This window comes from Carcharhinus amblyrhynchos, chromosome 15 (genome assembly GCF_965287045.1).
Source record: "Carcharhinus amblyrhynchos chromosome 15, sCarAmb.v2.hapA, whole genome shotgun sequence".
NCBI lineage: Eukaryota > Metazoa > Chordata > Chondrichthyes > Carcharhiniformes > Carcharhinidae > Carcharhinus > Carcharhinus amblyrhynchos.
The window spans coordinates 69,342,655-69,365,794 of record NC_137338.1 but is presented as its reverse complement, the minus strand read 5'-3'; the positions used below and the strand labels follow the sequence as shown (position 1 = coordinate 69,365,794).

The window sequence follows — 23,140 nt, the reverse complement described above, 5'->3', positions numbered from 1 at the left end:
CCATTGTCCTTCTAGATGGTAGAGGTCACAGATTTGGAAGACGCTGTCAAAGGAGCCTTGGTGAGTTCCTGAAGTGCATCTTTAGATGGTACACCTGGCTGTCACTGTTCATCAATGTGGAGGGATTAAAGTTTGTGGGATGGATGGCAATCAGGTGGACTGCTTTGTCCGAGGTGGTGTGAGCTTCTAGAGTGTTGTTCCACCACACTGCTGATTTATGCCTTGCATATGGTCAGGGGAGTCAGGAGATTAGTTACTCTCTGTAGAAATCTGAACCTCTGACCTGCTCTTGAAGCCACGTTATTCATATGCTTGGTCCAGTTCAGTTTCTGATCAATGGTAATTCCCAGGATGTTGATAGCAGGGAATTCAGCAATGGCAATGCCATTGAATGTCAAGAGATAATGGTTAGATTCTCTCTTGTGTGAGATGGTCATTGCCTAGTACTTGTGTGGCATCATTGTTACTTGCCAACCCAAGGCTTCTTGCATTTGGACATGGACTGCTTCATTATCTGAGGAGTAGCGAATGGTGCTGAACATTGTGCAATCAGCAGTGAACGTTCTTACTTCTGACCTTATGATGGAGGGAAGGTCGTGGATGAAGCAGCTGAAGATGGTTGGTCTAGGACACTACCCTGAGGAACTCCTGCAGAAATGTCCTGGAACTGAGATCCAGCGCAGATGTCACTGCCTTAGGAATGAGTTCATGCTGATGGAATGGACCTCGGATTTGGTGACCATGTCCCACCAAGTAATGGCGAGAATAAGACAGCAAAGGTAGAAACTGTTCAGCTTTTTTTTGTGTAATGTACGCTGACCAGGTCTTGCCACAATAGAGGACATCGCTGAGGGCACAGACCTCAGTTTAGACTCTCAGTCTGGTATTCTGACTCAGGTTAGATGATACTTTGAAAACAGCTACTCTTGTAACTGGGAGTGACCGATCTGAGCAGTTAAAGTGAGAGCCAAGGCCTTCATCAGGTGTGACAGCAATCCTTGCAGATTTCATTGATGTTAGAAAGCAGGATAAACCATCCTGCGTTTGACAAACTGATTTCAACTGCTTTTTGCTCAATCAGCAGGTTACAGTGTAAGTGGAGGGGGGGGCGAGGCTCCTGCAAGCTGTTGAACTCTTGTTTGAGAAGATGTCAGCTGGAGCATTGAGGTCAAAAATGGCATTGCCATTACGCTGACTGGCATCGTGATCTTGTCTGTTTGGCATATTTCTGGCACATGCTTCTAACCCATGCTAATCCCTGGTAGGAAGTGTGCATCAACAGCACAAATGTCACTTTGCACCCAAATTGGAAACTATTGAGCTGAAAATGTATGTGTTACAAGGCTGCAGTTTGTCACCCTGTGATGAGTAACTCAACTCCTGACTCCCCAAAGCTGTCCACCATCCACAAGGTACAAATCAGGAGTATAATGGAATATTCTGCAGTTACCAGGATGAGTGCAGCTCCAACAACACTCAAGAAGTTTACCACCGTCCAGGACAAAGCAGCCCACTTGATTGGCACAACATTCACTTCTTCCATCACCAACACACAGTGGCAGCCTTGCATACTATCTACAAGGCGTGTTGCAGCAACTCACCAAGGTTCCTTTGACAGCACCTTCCAAAACCTCAAACACTACCATCTAGAAGGACAAGGGCAGCAAACACTCACCATCCTGCCCTGGAAATATATCTCCATTCCTTCACTGTCGCTGGATCAAAATCCTGGAACTCTCTCCCTTATAGCACTGTGGATGTACTGACACCTCATGGACTGCAGTGATTCAAGAAGGCAGTTCACCACCACCTTAAGAGCAATTAGGGATGGACAATAAATTCTGGCCTAGCTAACAATACTAATATTATGTGAAAGAACAAAATTAATTCTTGAACTGTAGGTAAATGGAGGACTATGGGGAACAGGTAGGATCTTACTGAATAGAAGAACAGACTCGAGGGGCCAAATGTTCTTTATTGATCCTCTTTATGTCAGAACTGGGCAATGCGTTTTGTGTGATCAGAGAGTGTACTTGAGTCTGCTAGAATAGTGGGCTTCCCCACAGTGCACATTGCCATTGAATGCATGTCTGTGGCATTGTGTTTGCTGCACCTGAATGCAAAGATATATTGCAACCATTAAGGGTTCCACTCCCTGACTGCAGCTGATGTGCGACCATGCTCAGCACATTATTCTAGTGAATGGCTGCTGTGCTGACAACAGTTTTGATGTACTTGTTCTGCGTCAGTATTTGAGTGACCACATTTAAACTAAATGTTGGCAATGAGAGCTACCTGTTGAACATCTGTCTTCTGACTCTGTTATGCAACCACAGCATGTGTGGGCAGCATGCATATCAGTTGATGCATTCTGCAATGCAAAATATCCATAAGACAGCACTGTAAACCTGTATAAAACATCAAGAAGCATCATAACCCTGCATTTAACATCAAACAGCACTGTAAGCCTGTACATAACACCAAGCAATACTGTTAACCCGTATATAACATTAAGGAGCACTGTAAACCTGTACATAATACTAAGCAGAACTACAATCCTGTATATAACATCAAGCAGCACTGTAAACCTTTATATAACATCACACAGCTCTGTTAACCTGTACATATCATCAGTAGCATTGTAAACCTGTGCAACAGTAGTGGACTCACCAACATTAACGGCATTTAAATGGTCATTGGATAAACATATGGGATGATATTGGAGTAGTGTAGATGGACTTTAGATTGGTTTGCATAGGTCAGCACAACATCGAGGGCCAAAGGGCCAGTATTGTGCTGTAATGTTCTATAACACAAAGCCCCTGTATATAACAACAAGCAGCTCTGTAAATCTGTACATAACATCACACAGCACTGTTAACCTATATATAACATCAAGCAGCACTGCAAACCTGTATATAAGATCACACAGCACTGAACCTGTATATATCATAGCAGCATTGTAAACCTCTATAGAACATCAAGTAGCATTGTAAGCTTTTCACTGTAAACCGCTGCCTCTGCAAAGCAGCCAACATAATTAAGGACCCCACGCACCCCAAACATACTCTTTTCCACCACCTTCAGTCAAGAGAAAGATACAAAAGTCTGAGGTCATGTAGCAACCGACTCAAGAACAGCTTCTTTCCTGCTGTTGTCAGACTTTTGAATGGACTTATCATGCATTAAGTTTATCTTTCTCTACATCCTAGCTATGACTAACACTACATCTGCACTCTCTCCTTTCCCTCTCTATGAATGGTATGTTTTCTCTGTTTCATGTGCAAGAGAAAATGCTTTTCCCTGTATGTTAATACACGTGACAATAATAAATCAACTCAAGTAACATCACGCAGCACTGTAAACCTTATACAATACCAAGAACTCTGTAAACCTGTACATAATATCAAGCAGCACTGTAAACCTATATATAGTATTATGCAGCGCTGTAAACCTGTATATAACACCAAGCAGCAATGTGAACTTGTATGTTTCATCAGGCAGCACTGTAAACTGTATATAGCATCAAGCAGCACTGTAAACTGTGTATAGCATCAAGCAGCACTGTTAACTTGTATGTAACATCAGCAACATTGTAAACCTGTACATAATACCAAGCAGCAATATAAACCTGTATGTGGCATCAGGTAGAATTGTAAATTGTATATAGCATTAAACAGCATTGTTAACCTGTATAGAACATCTGTTAACCCGTACAGAACATCAAGCACCACTGTAAAACCTGTATATAACATCACACAGCACTATTAAACTGTATGTAACATCAGCAATATTGTAAACCTGAATATAACACCAAGCAGCACTATAAACCTGTACGTAGGACCAAGCAGCACTGTACACCTGTACATAACATCAAGGAGCATTGTAACCATGTATACAGAATCACGTAGCACTTCTAATGTAGTTCATAACACCAAACAGCACTGTTAACCTGTATATAGCATCATGCAGTATTGTAAACTTGCACATAACATCACACAGCACTGTTAACCTATATGTAGCATCAGCAACATTGTAAATCTGTACGTAATACCAGCAGCACTGTAAACCTGTATATAGTATCAGGCAAAACTGTAAACATGTATATAGCATCAGGCAGCACTATAAACCTGTATATAGCATCACACAGCATTATTAAACTGTATATATCATCATCACATTGTAAACCTATATATAACACAAAGCAGCACTGTAAGCCTCTCACTGTAAACCGCTGCCTCGGCAAAGCAGTCAGCATAATTAAGGACCCCACACACCCCGGACAGACTCTCTTCCACCTTCTTTTGTCAGGAAAAAGATTCAAAAGTCTGAGGTCAAGTCACAACCGACTCAAGAACTGCTTCTTCCCTGCTGTTGTCAGACTTTTGAATGGACTTACCTTGCACTGAGTCTATCTTTCTCTACATTCCTAGCTATGACTGTAACACTGTATTCTGCACTTTTTCCTTTCCTTCTCTATGAACAGTATGTTTTGTCTGTATAGCGTGTAAGATAAAATGTTTTTCAGTGTATGTTAATACATGTGACAATAATAAATCAACTCAAATAACATATATACACCAAGAACTCTGTAAACCTGTATATAACATCAAGCAGCCTGTAAACCTATATATAATATTATGCAGCACTGTAAACCTATATACAATACCAAGCAGCAAATGTAAACCTGTATGTGGCATCAGGCAGCATTGTAAATTGTATATAGCATCAAGCCACACTGTTAACCTGTATATAACATCACACAGTACTGTTAATCTGTACATATCATCAGCAACATTGTAAACCTGTATACAACACCAAACAGCACTGTTAACCTATATATAGCATTATGCAGGACTGTAAACCTGTATAAAACACCAAGCAGCAATGTAAACCTGTATCTGGCATCAAGCAACACTGTAACCTTGTATATAACACCAAGCAGCACTATAATCCTGTATATAACACCAAGCAGCACTGTAACCCTGTATATAACACCAAGCAGCTCTGTAACCCTGTATATAACACCTGTATGTTCTACTGGAAACCTGTACATAGGACCAAGCAGCATTGTATACCTGTATGTAACATCAGGAGCACTGTAACTGTGTATACAGAATCACGTAGCACTTTTAACATAGTACATAACACCAAGCAGCACTGATAACCTGTATATACCATCAGCAGCATTGTCAACCTGTATGTAACACCAAGCAGCCCTGTAAGCCTCTCACTGTAAACCGCTGCCTCGACAAAGCAGCCAGCATAATTAAGAACCCCATTAACCCCGGATATTCTCTCTCCCACCTTTTTCCTTCGGGAAAAAGATACAAAAGTCTGAGGTCATGTACACACAAACTCAAGAACAGCTTCTTCCCTGCTATTGTCAACCTTTGAACGGACTTATCTTGCATTAAGTTTATCTTTCTCTATACCTTAGCTATGACTGCAACACTACATTCTGCATCCCCTCCTTTCCTTCTCTATGAACAGTATGTTTTGGCTGTATAGCGTGCAAGAGACAATACTTACCACTGTATGTGACAATAATAAATCAACTCAACTCAAATAACATCAAGCAGCATTGTAAACCTGCATATAGTATCATGCAGCACTGTAAACCTGTGTATATATATCAGCAACATTGTAAACATATATAACACTAAGCAGCACTGTAAGCTCTCACTGTAAACCCCTGCCTCAGAAAAGCATAATTAAGGACCTCACGCATCCCAGTCATACTCTCTTCCACCTTTTTCCATTGGGAAAAAGTACAAAATTCTGAGGTCACATATCAACCGACTCAAGACACCTTCCCTGCTGCTGTTAGACTTTTAAATGGACTTACCTTGCATTAAGTTGAACTTTCTCTGCACCCTGGGCCGAAGGGCCTGTCGCTGTGCTGTACTGTTCTTTGTAACCATAACCCTAGCTGTGACTGTAACACTACATTTTGCACTCTCTCCTTTCCTTCTCAATGAACCATATGTTTTGTCTGTATAGCGTGTAAGAGACAATATTTTTCACTGTATGTTAATAGATGTGACAACAATAAATCAAATCAACTCAAATAACATCAAGCAGCACTATAAACCTGTATATAACACCAAGCAACACAGTAACCTGTACCTAACATCACACAGTACTGTAAACTTGTATATAACACCATAGAGCGCTATAAACTTGTATATAGCACCAAGCAGCACTGTGACCCTGTATATAGCACCAAGCAGCACTGTGACTCTGTATATAGCATCAGGTGGAGCAGACAGGTGTAAATGTATGATCTGAAAGCATGGTAGCACAGTGCCAGGGAACTGAGTTCGATCCCAGCTTGGGTCACTGCCTGTGTGGAGTATGTACATTCTCCCTGCGTCTGTGTGGGTTTCCTCACGTGCTCCAGTTCCCTCCCACATTCTGAAAGACATGCTGATTAGATGCATTGACTGGAACAGGTGCTGACTGGGGGAATTTCACAGTAACTTAATTGCAGTGTTAATGTAAGTTTTACTTGTGACTAATAAATAAACTTTAACTTATTTTATGGCATCTCTGATAGTGCTGCATTTCCTTAGTACTGCACCAGCCTTTTGTCAACATAGATTGTGTACAAAGAACAAAGAAAATTACAGCACAGGAACAGGCCCTTCAGCCCTCCAAATCCACACCGACCATGTTGTCTGACTTAATGAAAACCCCCTACCCTTCCGGGGATAACATCCCTCTATTCCCATCCTACTCATGTATTTGTCAAGCTGCCCCTTAGAAATTCACTACCATATCCACTTCCACTACCTCCCCTGGCAACGATTTCCAGGCACCCACTACTCTGTGTATAAAATCTGCCTCATACATCTCCGTTAAACCTTGCCCCTCGCTCCTTAAACCTATGCCCCCTATTAATTGACTCTTCCACCCTGGGAAAAAGCTTCTGACTATCCACTCTGTCCATGCCTTTCATAATCCTGTAGACTTCTATCAGGTCTCCCCTCAACCTCTGTCGCTCCAGTGAGAACAAAACAAGTTTCTCCAACCTCTCGTCCATAGCTAATGCCCTCCATACCAGGCAACATCCTGGTAAATCTTTTCTGTACCCTCTCCAAAGCCTCCACATCCTTCTGGTACTGTGGCAACCAGAATTGAACACTATATTCCAAGTGCAACTTAACTAAGGTTCTAACATGACTTGCCAATTTTTAAACTCAATGTCCCGGCCAATGAAGGCAAGCATGCCGTATGCGTTCTTGACTACCTTCTCCACCTGCATTGCCATTTATGTCTCTGGAGTAGAATTTGAGAGCATGACCAACTGAGCTATATCTCACTCTGGATGGTCCTCAACCCATGATAGCTGTCACTGGGATAGTCAGATATCATTTTAAAGGTTAATCAAGCAGTAGCTGAGAGAGTTCTATGTATTTGCCTTGTCTCTCAGTTGACAGGTTGTGCACACAAGGCAAGGTTGACAGCGGTACAGTACTGATAGAGTGCTCCACTTTTGGAGGTGCTGTCTTTGTGGTGAGATGTTGAAACGAAGCCCTGTCTGGTCTCTTCAATAGACATTTAAGATCCTATCACTTAATTGAAAAAGAGGGGAAGTTTCCCCATAATCCTGGTTAACACTTAACTCTTAATCATGACCAACAGAAAAAAGATGTTCTCATTATTCTTCCAATGCTGAGAATTGCTTATCAAATGTTAGGCTTTAAAAATATTTCATTGACTGTGATGTCCTTTGGGCCTTCTTGATGAAGGCTTCAAGTCAGTCGAAGTGGAGCAGAATGTCTGAACTTGTGGCTAAGGATAGGGCATCCCACAAGGCATCCGATTAGTCGCTGACTAAAGTCACCAAGAAGCTGTGCAGGAACACCCACAAGAAGAACTATTCTGCCTACATTTATTGGGTGCTGACCCAGACCACCCTTCCACCCAGATCTTGTCCATAAGCACCATGAACTCCTTCATGGTTGACATCTTTGAACGCATTACTTCCAATCACTATGACAAGTGGCACACCATTTTGTCGCAGGAGATCCAGAGCACCGTTCACCTCATGCGTCAAACATGCCACCGTGCCCAAGTACACCAATTCCATTTATGTCAATCATTTTAAAAGATTAAAGATGCTATATAAATGCAAGTTCTTCATAGAATAAAATCCTATGATGTGGAAGAAGGTCATTCAGCCCATCAAGTCTGCACCGACTCTCAGACCATCTCCTGTAACCCCACATATTTACCCCACTAATGCCCCTAACCTACACATTCTTGGATGTTGTCCATATAACAGAGAGATATCACTGAAAGCAGTGCCTGGCAGAGTGAACTGTACTTGGAAGTACAGTTGTACAACTGTACTTGAAACTATGTTTACTTAGAAGTGAACATAGTTTCTCGTATTCATTCTATAAATTGATGGTGGTATCTGTGAGAACAACTGTAATTCAAAGTAACATTTGGGAAAATCAAGTATAATTAAAAGCAGAACAGGGAGAGTAGGCTGGAACCATTTCAGAACATTGAAAGTAATATCTCAAATAGTTAGTTATAAGTAATAACTGGGACAGATAGCTGTGATTAAAATAGCATGTGAAGAGATCACCATAATTGAATATTCGTTGAACAGTGAGCCATAATTGAAAGTGGGATGAGAAGTAGACAGATATAACTAAAATGCTAGCTGGAACAGTTAATTAGAATTGAAAGCAGTATCTGGGAAAGCTTTGTGTTTTTAATTCATTCGTGGGATGTGGGTGTCGCTGGCTAGGCTCAGCATTCATTGCTCAACCCTAACTGAGAAGGTGGTGGTGAGCTGTCACCTTGAACTGCTGCAGTCCATGTGATGTAGGTACACCCACAGTGCTGATAGGGAGATAGTTCCAGGATAATCAAGAGTAATGCCTGGCAATTCAATTAGAACTGAAAACTGCATGTGGAATGTACACTACATTTCAAAGTTGCAACTGATACAGTCAGATATAACTGACACACAGTGGAGTCTATTCTCAGGAAAGCAGCGCAGCGGGTTGGGAGCGTGATCCCTTCTGTTTGTCACCTGGGCCGGATATCTGGCATAGTCAGCTCTGTGCCAGATTTAAATATTATACTGCTGATTTTAATATCATATGAGGGCTTGGGACTGAAGTCTCTGGGCCTGCGAACCTCCCCCAGGCAGCTCCCTGCCAGGAGAGTTTGACTCCAACAAGGTTACAAAACCCCTCACTAACCCCTCACTAGCTGGTGGCCAGATCCTGCTAGAGTGAAGGGAAGCCTTAGAAGCCCTCCCAGGAGGTCAGGGATAGGGACAATGCCCCTTGGGCATTTCCCAAGGGGCACCTTGGCACTGCCAACCTAGCATCAGGTAGTATCAAGGGGCAGGGCCAGAGGGTGGGGCCTATTGGGGTGGGAAGGGCTTGTGGGTGACCCGCTGCTACTCTGCATATGGGATCAGTGGCAAAGGGAGGGAAGGGGTTGATTGGGGCTGGTCATTGGGTTGGGGGGAAATCAAGGGGGCAGGGGGTGGGGCTGAGACTGGCCTGGTGATGTCTGTAAGGCCAGCAGTCGGGCAGTGGAAGTAGGGGGGGCTCTGAAAACCAGTGACGCAGGGTCACGGGGCCAGCCAGTAATCGGGAGACCAGGAATGCAGGTTACTGCACATGCGCCGATCTCCGCTGTGACACTGTTTAATTCTGACTTTCATAATTAAAATTCCCTGCATTTAAATCCATGAGATAATTTTTAGTATTGCTCCCATTTAAAGACACCATGTGCTTTAGAACCAATGGTTCTCTTTTTACAGTCCAGTATCTGGGTCACAAGTGCACTGGACCCAGCAGATGATACTAATGAATTCCCATCTACATTTAAAATCCCACAGGTGTCACCACATGCACCTGGATAATTTTCAAAAGATGGACTGAGTAGAAGCCAATTCTAAATCAACCAGATGGTACCATTTACAACTGATAAGTGAACAAAGAGGGCAATGCTCACAGTGAGTTACAAATATGTTATAAGAACATAAGAAATAGGAGCAGGAGTAGGCCATCTAGCCCTTCAAGCCTGCCCCGCCATTCAATAAGATCATGGCTGATCTGTCGTGGCTCAGTTCCACATTCCCGCCCTCTCCCCATAACCCTTAATCCCCTCGCTTATCAAAAACCCATCAACCCGCGTCTTAAAAATATTTAGCGAGGCAGCCTCCACCACTTCAATGGGCAGAGAATTCCAGAGATTCACCACCCTTTGAGTGAAGAAGTTCCTCCTCAACTCCATTCTAAACCGCACCCCCTTTATCTTGAGGCTGTGCCCCCTAGTCCTACTGTCCTTTCTGAGCAGGAAGAGTCTCTCCACCTCTATCCTATCCATCCCATTCATCATCTTATATGTCTCAATGAGATCTCCCCTCATTCTTCTAAACTCTAACGAGTACAAGCCTAGTTTATTCAGCCTCTCCTCATAGCTCAACCCCCTCAACTCCGGTATCAGCCTAGTAAACCTCCTCTGCACTCCCTCCAAGGCCAAAATATCCTTGCGTAAGTGCGGCGCCCAAAACTGCACACAGTACTCCAGCTGCGGCCTCACCAATGCCCTATACAGCTGCAGCAAGACCTCCCTACTTTTATATTCAATCCCCCTCGCTATGAAGGCCAGAATCCCATTAGCCTTCCTGACCACCTGCTGCACCTGCAGGCTGGGTTTTTGCGACTCATGCACAAGGACCCCGAGGTCCCTCTGCACCGTCGCCTGCTGCAGTTTTTCGCCACGTAAGAAATAGTCCTTCCTACCATTATTCCTACCAAAGTGGACCACCTCGCACTTGCCAACATTAAATTCCATTTGCCATTTCCTGGCCCATTCGCCCAGCCTATCTAGATCCTTCTGCAGACTCTCCACACCCTCCGCGCAATTTGCCATTCCACCAATCTTGGTGTCATCAGCAAATTTCGACACCATACACTCGGTTCCCTCCTCCAGATCATCTATATAAATGGTAAATAGCTGAGGCCCCAGCACCGACCCCTGGGGCACTCCACTAGTCACCAACCGCCAATCCGAATAGCACCCATTAACCCCCACTCTCTGCCTCCTATTTGACAACCAATCCTCTATCCACGCTAACACCCTACCCCCAACTCCATGCCCCCTTACCTTCTGCAATAACCTCTTGTGAGGTACCTTGTCAAACGCCTTCTGAAAATCAAGAAAGACCACATCCACCGGCTCTCGTCTATCCACTGCCCTAGACACATCCTCATAGAACTCCAATAAATTTGTCAGACACGACTTCCCCTTAACAAAACCGTGCTGCGTCTGCTCTATCAAGCAATTCCCCTCAAGATGCCTCGCTATTTCCTCCTTGATGACGGATTCTAACATTTTACCTACAACAGACGTTAAACTAACCGGCCTATAATTCCCTGCCTTTTGCCTGGCACCCTTCTTAAACAACGGCGTAACACTAGCCACTTTCCAATCTTCCGGCACTTCCCCGGAATCCAGCGACTTCTGGAAAATAACCACCAAGGCATCCACTATCACCTCCGCCATTTCTTTCAGAACCCTCGGATGCATTCTATCCGGTCCTGGGGACCGGATATTATAGTAATGTCTTAATATGATATAATGAAAGCAAAATACTACAGATTCTGGAAATCTGAAATAAAATGCTGGGATAGCTCAGCAGGCCTGGCAGCCTCTGTGGGGAGAGAAACTGAGTTAATGGGCCAATCTTCTGCCCCCTCCGTGATGTGTTTTACGAACCTTCTGATCCTGCCATCAGTGAGATTTCCTGTTGATCGCTCACTACATTGCCAGGGGACCCACAGTGGTGGGGGTCACTGGCAGCAGGACTGAAAGATTCCACTTTTGGGTGGGAACGGCAGTAAAATTTCAGCCAATGTTTCAAGTCTGTATGACTCCTCTTCTGGGTTAAACAGAGAGAGAAATGTGGTGGATTCTGTATTATTTAAGAGCGGGTGGAGCACACTTCCTCCTCTTGCCTTATGTCCATGATACTTTGTCAAACCTCTCCTAGCTCCTGCCTATCACTTCTTCTATTTTGCACCACCTGCTCCACTCTCTTAAACAGTATAAAATCTGTCACATTTATTAATCTCTTTATTTCTGAAGAAGAGTCATACAATCTCGTAGTGTGAACCCTGTTTCTCTCTCTCCACAAGACCTCCAAAAGTAGTCATATTGTATTTCACTGCTGGAACTGCCTTGTTGAATTAAACTCTGTTCTGCAAAAGTCTCGGAATCAGAGGTGTCAGCACCAGGCGATACTTGTAGGAGGGACAGACCCAAAAGAACAGTTGAAATCGCAGTGGAATGGAATCGATTTGCCCAGCTGACATTAGAATGGGTAAATGTCATGGGAGCATGAGGTCATGTGGCTTATTCGACTGTTTCTGACATCCCTTCCGAGGAACTTTTAATAATTGATTAAAAGAGTTGTGATGCCAGTGGTTGTAAACCATGTTCCTTGAGCTGTAAATTTTAATCACAGTTATTCCACTCCTGAGTGTGGATGGTAAAGTAGCCCATTCCTTGGAACCAGTATGAATGTTGTAAGTTGAGAATTTTATAGAGCAAATGGGCTCTGGTGAAGATTCAACTCAGATGCCTTTTACAATGTGGAGAAGTTTTCATTCTACAACCAAAATAAGAATCATGATGTCTATCACAATGAGTACTGGAATGATGTGTGAGAAGACACCAAAAATGTTGTCTTGCTATAATGATATAAAGATCCAGTCACTGACATAAAGTTGCTCACAAAGGATTGGGTAAATTTATTTATTAAGACAAGGCACATAAGAACAGATATATAAAAATAGCAAGTTTGAAGACATGAGCAGCAGAATTGTGCATGTGTGCTCTGCTCAAAAGCAAACATGAAACTGAGACAGGATCACATGACACACTTCCTTTCTGGTGATGTCATGCTGTTATACATTGAAGGCACATTAAACAATGAAGGTATCTTTCTCTGTGTTTTCCTGTACCATCATTGTTTCACCAAGGTTATCGTGAATGGGCCCATCACCATCTTTATCACCCAGCCAAATATGGGACAAGTTGAACCTAAAAAAAATCCACACCTTCTTGGGAAGAATGGCCGCCTTCAAGTTTTTTATTTCTTTTGAATATGGGCGCCATATTTAATTATGGTCCACAGGGTTGTAATTAATTCTACAAGTCAAAAGATATAACTGCATCACACCCTTTTCCTAGATTAAGAGGTAGTTTTGTTTTCTGGAGGGTTTAGCTTACTTTTTCCTATTATGGGCCTTGTCAAAGGCTTGGGTGATTTTCTCTCTTTTTGCAGCGTTTTGTTTTTGCTGTAATGAACCAGTGATCTTTACTCATTTCAGTTGGTTCCTTGTGAAACCAATTTCTTGCCAAGTACTGTGTTAAGGAGAAACAGTTCGTGACACTTTGACCAACTGTCATCAGTAATTTGATCACTTCTGCTTTTGTGATATAAGCTGAGTCTTGGAAGACAGTGCACGACTACTGTTCTTCCATTTGGTGCCCCACACGACACTGATTGTCTACTGAGGCAGTTTCAAGAGTTTGTTTGCCATTCCACAAATCAGTAAGTGTTTCTGTAATTAATAACTCAATGTATTTGAACGTTGGCTCTTAAACCAGGCCTTCATTTGAACTTCCTTTTCTGAAGCCACTCCCTTAATAGGAATAGCCATTCTTTGTTGGTCGACTGTCTCCCTATTTGCCTCCATATTCTCTGATCTATCTTGTATGTCTCGTTTGGTATTTCTTGTTTTAAATCTAACTACAGCTGCAAGGAAGTCAATTAACAGAATGTTTCTGTGGTACCACAGTGCGCTTGACCTATACCCTAATAAGCTGTTCTTGTTTCTGACTCGGGGCTACTGATCGGTTTTCCTTGGACAAATTATTATGAGACTGTGCCCCTGGTTCTAGAGTCCCCAACCAGAGGAAAGACCCTTTCTGCATCATGCTGTCAAAGCCTGTAGGAATTTTGTGTGCTTCAGTGAGATCACCTCTCATTCTTCTAAACTCTCGAGAATACAGGTCTAGTCTCCTCAATCTCTCCTCATTGGACAATCCTACCATTCCAAGGGATAGTCTGATGAAACCTTTGTTGCACTCTCTCCATGGCCTGTGCATCCTTCCCCGGCTAAGGAATCTGTACACAATACTCCAGCCATGGCTTTATACAATGCAGCAAGACTTTCTTGTTATAATGTGTTTGGCATTTTCCCATTTCTGTTGACTGTTTGGATAACCACTCCAAGCACCCTCACAATCTGAGGGTGGTATTTTGGTACTGGTTGGCTAGGCAAACATGGGCAATATCCTAGTAAATCTGTGTGAATATTCTGCCTGATCTGCAGGCACTTACCAACCTGTTTTTTTTTTGACAGTATTGATGATGGAACACCCTCCCTGTTCTACCATGTGAACATGGGCATATATTTGAATTCAGTTCTTACACTGGTTTGATGTGGGAACTAAGTCTGGACTTAATATCTTTTCCAGAAGGTGTCTTAAATTTTCAGCTTCCAGGCCCACAGGTTTGCAACTTAAAAGGTTTATTAGAATCCAAATGATTCCAGGTTCACCATACATACAGATGCGTTTGGCCTACTGATCCAGCAAGTCCAGTATTGGCATAACCTTGAGCTAGAGCCTGTTAGTGTTGGTTATAATTATGACTCAGTCAAAAATTCAGCTAATTTATCTCATCACAAGCTTGCTACTAATTCATGGCCCCCAGGAGAATATGCTGTGCCGAGTCCTACAGTTTAGCCAAGGTTTCCTCCACCTGAGGATACTCATCATTCGGTCTCCCAATTGTGGGGGTGTGCACTTTTATCATTCTGAAATTTAGTGGATTTTGAGTTTGATTATCCATTTGGATATTTTATATTCTCTGGTTCTGGGGATTAACATCAATTGTGCCCTGGGTTCTAACAGCCCCATCGACACCAAAACTTTCTATTTTAGACTGATACTCAATCTTGCAGATATATTGGGATCAGAGTATTTCATAATAAAGCATTTGTTTGACTTTCTAATGGAAAGACATGGCCAATTCTGACATAGTTAACCATGTTTCAGTACCTGACTGCAGTAGGATTTAATATAAACCTTAAAAGAAATTTCTAAACTTCAAGTGTTATATTGAGGAATTTCTGATTTAAGTTCTACAAGGTCTTGTCTCTAAAGAATGAAATCTGGTTAAATCTAAAGATTTAAAACTTACCAGTAGTACAGAGAGTGTACAGGGATGGGGTTTATAAGTTAGTGATGCAGGATACAATGAGAGACGATACAAGTTCTAAAAGTTAATACTACCAAGCACACAAGTCACAGTAGATGAGGCCATCAATTCTAACTTAAAAAGTTCTTTAGAGAAGATAAAGATATGCATTTTCTTTTAAATAAAGAGACATGCTGTCAAAGCTTTTCATTTTGCACTCACCAGGACAGAAGCAAGAGTACCAAGTTTCAAAGGGAGAACAATTTGTAGTACATGAGAAAAGGGTACTGATTAGTTGGCAAGCTGGCTCTGGACTTAACTACTCGCATTGTTGAGTTAGCTTTTGATGAGACCATGCATGTCCAAAAGCTGGTTTTGCTGTGGGATTCCTTCATATGAAACTCTCTCTAATATTTTTGTCAGTTTCCATAAGGAACAGGTTTTCAATAGAATGATCCCAAGCCTCCTACCCTTGGTATATTTCCATGATATATTGATATAGATGACATAGGTGATGCAGTTGCTATATTTGAATCCACACCCACATGTGAGAATTTCCTTACACACTTTAATGGGCTCCATTTCCCATTCAAATTTACCTTTAAAATGGAGCAGTCTGATGAGCTCACTGCTTGACATACCAGTTGAGAAATCCATTAATGGATTCTCTACTGCAAGCTTACTTTCACTGGTCAATATATGCATTGGAATTCCTACAGTTCCATGCACTAACTGGCCGAAATAGGGAGCATCAAAGCTATACTGTTGGATAATGGCTGCCCTGGTCAAATCTTTGCTTGCGCATTCTTGCGAATGGGCCTTGCTAGAACCATCACTTTTGGACCTGAAAAGTGCCCAGTGATTTCAAATTTTCTGGAGGCTGAGGTATTTCAAAAAATTGAGCAACAGGTGAAGCTAACCATTTCACGTTGCTATTGTGCAGTAGAATTGCAAGTTGTATTTTCCACTAACAGGTTGCTGTGCCAAAATGTTGTTCGGCTTACCATACAAATGAATAATATGGTTATATGAATTTTGGTGCCGGTGTGATGCCAGGTATGTAGGCCATACCTACCAATGATTGGTGTATCAAACAGCTGTAGCTGTTCACATCAAGCCAAGTACTGATCATAACTTAGCCAACCCATGCTGGCAAATGTTAGAACATAATGTTCAATGTTAGATGTGATTCCACCAATGGGACAGCACTTGCTGAACAATCCTGAGTGTGCTAAGAATTCCACTAACTATCAATTTAAGATTATTAGTTGGGCTTGCAATGTAGCTCATTTATACTTGCTAAAGGCTACATTTATTATAAATATAGTACAGAAGGATGAGAGGGGATCTCTTTGAAACTTACAGAATAATGAAAGGCCTGCTTAGAGTGGATGTGGGGAAAATGTTTCCATTAGTAGGAGAGACTAGGACCCAAGAGCACAGCTCCAGAATAATGGGATGAACATTCATTTAGAACTGCGAAGAGGAGGAATTAATTCAGCCAGTGGATGGTGAATCTGTGGAATTCATTGCCACAGAAGACGGTGGAGGCCAGGTCATTGAATACATTTAAGACAGAGATAGTTTCTTGATGGGTAAAGGGATCAAAGATAACAGGGGAAAAAAAAGGAGAATGGGGTTGAGAAAGTTATCAGCCATGATTGAATGGCAGAGCAGACTTGATGGCTGACTGGCCTAATTCTGTTCCTATGTCTTATATCTAGTCCTCTGCAGGCAAAAGACATATGTCCAGACATTGCACCATTTTTGAACTAAACAAACACATGAAGGGCTGCAGTAGCTCCCTGGTGCATTCTCTATGGTAATACCTGCATTGATCAGAGTCAATTTTCCAAGCAATCTGTACCCCTTTTCTCTTGTAGTATAAATTGTTATTCCCTTTGACATTTGACATTCTTGCATCTGTCCTGATGAGTATGAAAGGAAAAGCTTCAGCAGCATGTCTCTTTTTGTCAGCAATACTCAAGTTCTGCACTGCTAAGTGATTATAATCTTATTTCAAGTAGGGTATCTAATTTTTCAAGCTAAACATTGCTACAATAAAATATTTAAGGAGGATATCCAACAGCAACTAATGTGACAGTTACCTTAACTCCCTGTAGTGTACCCTGCAATATATCTCATTAACTCTGGGCATATATATCGTATTTGCTTCCATTTGGTTGGCATGTACTTCTACAAACCAGTGTAAACTTCTAGCCTTCTTTCCATTGCATAAGTGAATTGGCCCTTTGAATAGTTGTCACACCCATTTAACACAGAGTAAAAGCAAGAAACTCAGAAGTGACACGCTAATGAAGCATACCTGTTGAAAGCAGGCATTCCTATCTATCCCACATTACTGCCTGCTTGTAGCCCATTTTCTCCCTACCCTCCTGCTCTGTTCCTATCTCTGGATTAATAATCGAGGCCAAATATCTCCAAATCCCCTCACATATTGACACTTTAATCTTTGGTCTATCACCTGTAAAATTGATGATTCCATTGCTCTTTAACACAATTTCTGCCACACCACCCCTTAATGCTTTTATTCCTACTGGTTGTGGGCTTTTTCTTCTCAACCAATCTGTGCACTCCAAAGCCAACTACCTGCTTCAGCAGTCTTCAATGCCTCATTCCCGCCCCCTCAGCACAGTGGCAGCAGTGCATACCATCTACACGATGCCACATTCCTGTCCTCTCCACAGTGGTAGCAATGTGTACTGTCTACAGGGTACACTGCAGCTACTCACCAACTCTCTTCCAAGCCCACAACTACCATTTAGAACACTGATGGGCAACCTAGGCTAGTGAGTGAGCCTCATGAGTGGCTCGCCATCATCTCAATGAGTCTCAAGATTGAAATCAGGCCTGTTCACTAACCATGAGTAAGATTGAATTCATTTAATAAGAACATAAGAAATAGGAGCAGGAGTAGGCCATCTAGCCCTTCGAGCCTGCCCCGCCATTCAATAAGATCATGGCTGATCTGTCGTGGCTCAGTTCCACATTCCCGCCCTCTCCCCATAACCCCAATCCCCTCTCTTATCAAAAACCCATCAACCCGTGTCTCAAAAATATTTAGCGAGGTAGCCTCCATCACTTCAACAGGCAGAGAATTCCAGAGATTCACCACCCTTTGAGTGAAGAAGTTCTTCCTCAACTCCGTTCTAAACCGCCCCCCCCTTTATCTTGAGGCTGTGCCCCCTAGTCCTACTATCCTTTCTGAGCAGGAAGAGTCTCTCCACCTCTATCCTATCCATCCCATTCATCATCTTATACGTCTCAATGAGATCTCCCCTCATTCTTCTGAACTCTAACGAGTACAAGCCTAGTTTATTCAGCCTCTCCTCATAGCTCAATCCCCTCAGCTCCGGCATCAGCCTAGTAAACCTCCTCTGCACTCCCTCCAAGGCCAAAATATCCTTGCGTAAGTGCGGCGCCCAAAACTGCACACAGTACTCCAGCTGCGGCCTCACCAATGCCCTATACAGCCGCAGCAAGACCTCCCTACTCTTATATTCAATCCCCCTCGCTATGAAGGCCAGCATCCCATTCGCCTTCCTGACCACCTGCTGCACCTGCAAGCTGGGTTTTTGCGACTCATGCACAAGGACCCCGAGGTCCCTCTGCACTGTCGCCTGCTGCAGTTTTTCGCCACGTAAGTAATAATCCTTCCTACCATTATTCCTACCAAAGTGGACCACCTGGCACTTGCCAACATTAAATTCCATTTGCCAGTTCCTGGCCCATTCGTCCAGCCTATCTAAATCCTTCTGTAGACTCTCCACACCCTCTGCACAATTTGCCGTTCCACCAATCTTGGTGTCATCAGCAAATTTCGACACCATACACTCGGTTCCCTCCTCCAGATCATCTATATAAACGGTAAATAGCTGAGGCCCCAGCACCAACCCCTGGGAATGAATGCTGAATATTTCATATTGATTTGTAGAAAATGCTTAATGATTCATATATTTGTAGAACTGTCATCAAGCTCAAATGGTAAACACAAAAAAAAACTACGCTTAGATTGGATACGTAGAGGGCGCACAGCTCTCATAGTCAATATTGTGTGCAGTCAGCAAGCCCCTCACTTCACATGCCTTTGTTTTACTATGAATTTTAGTCATATCAGTAGGAAGCAATACTACGTGGGTGGAAACCTGTAGAATCAGGCAACCTTGCGTGTGGGCAATGGTCAACAAAGTGTCTCATGTGCCACATTCAGAACCCTGGCACGTGAAGTCCCTGGACTGCAGGATGTCCAACACTGATCTCAAAGGACAAGGGCAGCAGACATAGGGCACACGGCCATCTGTGGAGGTTCCCCTCCAAGTCACTCACCATCATGATTTTGTCACTGGGTTAAAACCTGGAACTCCCTCCGGAACAGCATTTTGGATGTATCAGCACCTTATGAGCAGTTCAAGAAGGCAGCTCACTACCGTCTTCTAAAGGGCATTTAGAAATGGGCAATAAGTGCTGATCTAGCCAGCGTGCCCTGATCTCAAAAATGAATAAGAAGGTCATGTGCCAGCGCGCCAGAGGATGAGGCATGGTGGGTTCTGCTTTATGGAATGCAGGTGAAGAGCTTGATGGGCAGTCTACAGGTGAACATTCGACATGCATGCTTCAATAGTGGCTCCATTAGTTGACCTGCTAGATAGTTCTCCCATCATTATCAAAGACTCCAACATGGGAAAGGGCGTCATGCTGCGTTTCAATTCTCTGCACACTCTCCTCATCTCAGAGACCCTGCAGATCCAAAGGCACTGCTACTACTGTCCCCATACAAAAAGCAAAGAACAGTACAGCACAGGAACAGACCCTTCAGCCCATCAAGCCTGTATCGATCACGTTGTCCTATCTAAACCAACCACTTCTATCCCTCCATTCCCAATTTGTTCATATGCCTACCAAGATGAGGCAGCCTTAGTGTGGACAGGTCACCTATTCCTCAAAGCTCCCTGTGAGGATGAACACTCGCTGTCAAATCCAGGAACTCACTACAACATCTCCAGAAACATTCTGGTAGTATTTGGCACCACTGTAGCAGGTGATGTTCCAAGTTATGGTACCTGCAAGTTGGATGTCTGTATTTTTTAATTAGCACTCATACTAAGCCCTTCCTTCAGCTGAACTCTTGGCCATTGCAAGTGATGGGTGATTGTGTACCATGGATCCGCATGGTCCAAGCTTGTTATCAGGGCTGAGTGACATTATCATAGCGTAATTTCAGAAGGTTCCTGTGCAGGAGATGCCCTCATGAGCAGTCTACTCTGCCTGAGGCATTGGAAGATGCTGCCAGTACAGCGTGCCCCCAACTGATAAGCCTTTGACTTCCATGGGGCAGCACGATGGCACAGTGGTTAGCACTACTACCTCACAGTGCCAGGGACCCAGGTTCTATTCCAGCCTCCAGTGATTGTGTGGAATTTACACGTTCTCCCAGTGTCAGTGTGGGTTTACTCCAGGTGCTCCAGCTTTCTCCCACAATCCAACAATGTGCAGGTTAGGTGGATTGGCCATGGTAAATGTATGGGATTGGGATTGGCCATGGTAAATGTATGGGGTTGGGATTGGCCATGGTAAATGTGTGGGCTTAGGTTGGACACATAGAGATAAATGTATGGGGTTGGGATTGGCCAAGGTAAATGTGTGGGGTTGGGATTGGCCATGGTAAATGTGTGGGGTTGGGATTGGCCATGGTAAATGTGTGGGGTTGGGATTGGCCATGGTAAAGGTGTGGGATTAGATTGGACACGTAGAGGTAAATGTATGGGGTTGCACAGATAGGATGGAGCAGTGAGTCTTGGTGAGATATTCTTTTGGAGAGTCGGTGCTGACTTGATGGGCTGAATGACTTCTTTCTGCACTGTAGGGATTCTATGGTGCTTCTCCAGTAGTATTACAGATCTGAATCTCACCCAAAATGCCTATTTTGGTTGCAACATTAAAGCCAGGCTGTGACTGCCCTCTCAGCTGACTATGAAAGATCCCACAGCACTGAAAGAGCAGGACAGTTCCGTCTGCTGTCCCAGTCAATATTTATCCTTTAACCAGCACTATAAAAAACAGATGATCTGGTCGATAATACTGTTTTGTGGGACCTTGATGTATTTATTTGCTGTCACATTTTTTACAGCACAGCAGTTGCCATATAGCTGCAAAACACAATGGAGTGTCCTCAGGTGAAAGATGCTACAGGAATGCAAGTTCTTTTCTTCATCCTGCACAGCAGCATGACTGCAAAAAGCAGTAAAATAGTTCTGTTAGCATATTCCCTGTAATGTGTTCATATTCAAAATGAAGCAGCGATTAATTTGCATGTCATGATGGAGTGTTTATGTGGATTCAAATTCTCAGCCTGGCTGCTTAATACAGTAGAAGCTCGCTGTGCCTGGGTGTGTGAGTGGCAGCCATCGTCACAGGCTGCTGTTCGTGATGAATTCCACAAATTGTCATCTTCTCCTGAGTTCCGCAGCATAAGGTCTGTGTTTAAATTTAGCTCGATTTTACAAAGCAGGAAGGAAGCCTGTGCACAAAGAGGCTCCCTTCAGGCAGCCCGGTACTCGCTGCTCATGTCGTTTAGCCCCCTTATCTTTCAGCAGGATAAGCGGCAGCTGCACGTTGAGAAGAGTGCTTGAAATTGATTCTGCACACATTGGGGAAAACAGTAATCACCCTTGTTTTGTGCTAAGGACGAATGAGTTGCTTAGCAACTCACATTACCACTGAAGAGTTGGATAAGTGCAGAATTCTGCTGTGCTGTCCGTAGTTGTACCTTGCACTGCTCTGTAAGATTCGCGTGACGGGTGAGGACTTTGGGAACTGGATAGCATCGTGCAGTGGTGAGCTTTTAACTGTAATTTGTTATCAGTGACAACCCAACAGAGGTAGAGATTTGCTCATGAATCATGATAAACAAGGAGCTGTCCCATTTTGAGGCTGGTGACTTATTGAAGGACTTTTTCAACAGAAATAATTCGATATTGTGTGTTTATGTTGTTTCTGAAAGTGAAATATTGGTACAACAACGCTGCATTCTGCATTTGTTGATTAGAGGGACATGATCCGGTTATGTGAATAGTAAATATCTACTTAAAGCAAGTTCAAGGTCTTGTAAAAATGGAGGAAAAATAATTGCGGACGTTGGGAATCTGAAATAAAAATGTATATACTAGGAATGCTCAGGAAGGTAAACCAGGTTAAAGTCCAACAGGTTTATTTGTACAAACGCCACTAGCTTTTGGAACTGGCTGTTCCTTCGTCAGGTGGGTGGGGGTTCTCAGCAAGGCAGGCAGCAGCTGAGAGAGAGAAACCGAGCTCATGTTTCAGGCTGCTGACTTTTCATCAAAATTAATTTTTGTTCTCCACAGATGCAGCTACACACATACTGAGTATGTGCTGTCTATAATGTGTTTATTCTTGTGAATGTAGCAGCAATGGACTGAAATGTGGCGTGTGGCTCAAGGACTGGTGTGGGAGGATTAAGGTCCGTGGAGCGCTGGCATCAGTACTAGAGAAAGTGAGGGCTGTACCATTAGTAAGGCCTACCTCTGAATCATGTTGGGACCAATGTAATTACAAAAGGCATAACGAGCAAGTAGAGAGGGCTTTAAACGAATAGAGAAAGTCCATTTTAGAGAGGGCTTTACAAGCAAAAGGATATGGCAGCATGACAAGATAGCTGTTTAGGGAATGATACCCAGAGTTTGATAAGAAAGAATAGAGGGTACACATATTGAAAAAACAGCAATAAATGGAGTCAAAGGGGGAAAATGGTAGAAAGGCAAAATGAATGGCTCTTTACTTAAATACACACAGCATTTGGTGCAAAATAAATGAATTTGTAGCACAAATTGAGGTTAATGGAAATGA

At 43.1% G+C, this 23,140-nt stretch overlaps 1 protein-coding gene across 7 annotated transcripts in view; it reads left to right on the top strand.

Moving 5' to 3' along the window:
* Nucleotides 1–23,140, top strand: part of mcf2la (mcf.2 cell line derived transforming sequence-like a) — a 197,054-nt gene that overhangs the window by 22,243 nt on the left and 151,671 nt on the right. Inside the window, exon 1 of one of the 7 annotated variants that reach the window (XM_080204146.1) lies at nucleotides 21,437–21,749. The exons of 5 other annotated variants lie outside the window; for them this stretch is intronic. The gene's annotated coding sequence lies outside the window, so the exon portion shown is untranslated. Of the gene's footprint in view, nucleotides 1–21,436; nucleotides 21,750–21,841; nucleotides 22,111–23,140 lie in introns of those variants that run through there. One more of the 7 variants, XM_080204147.1, reaches the window with a different exon arrangement.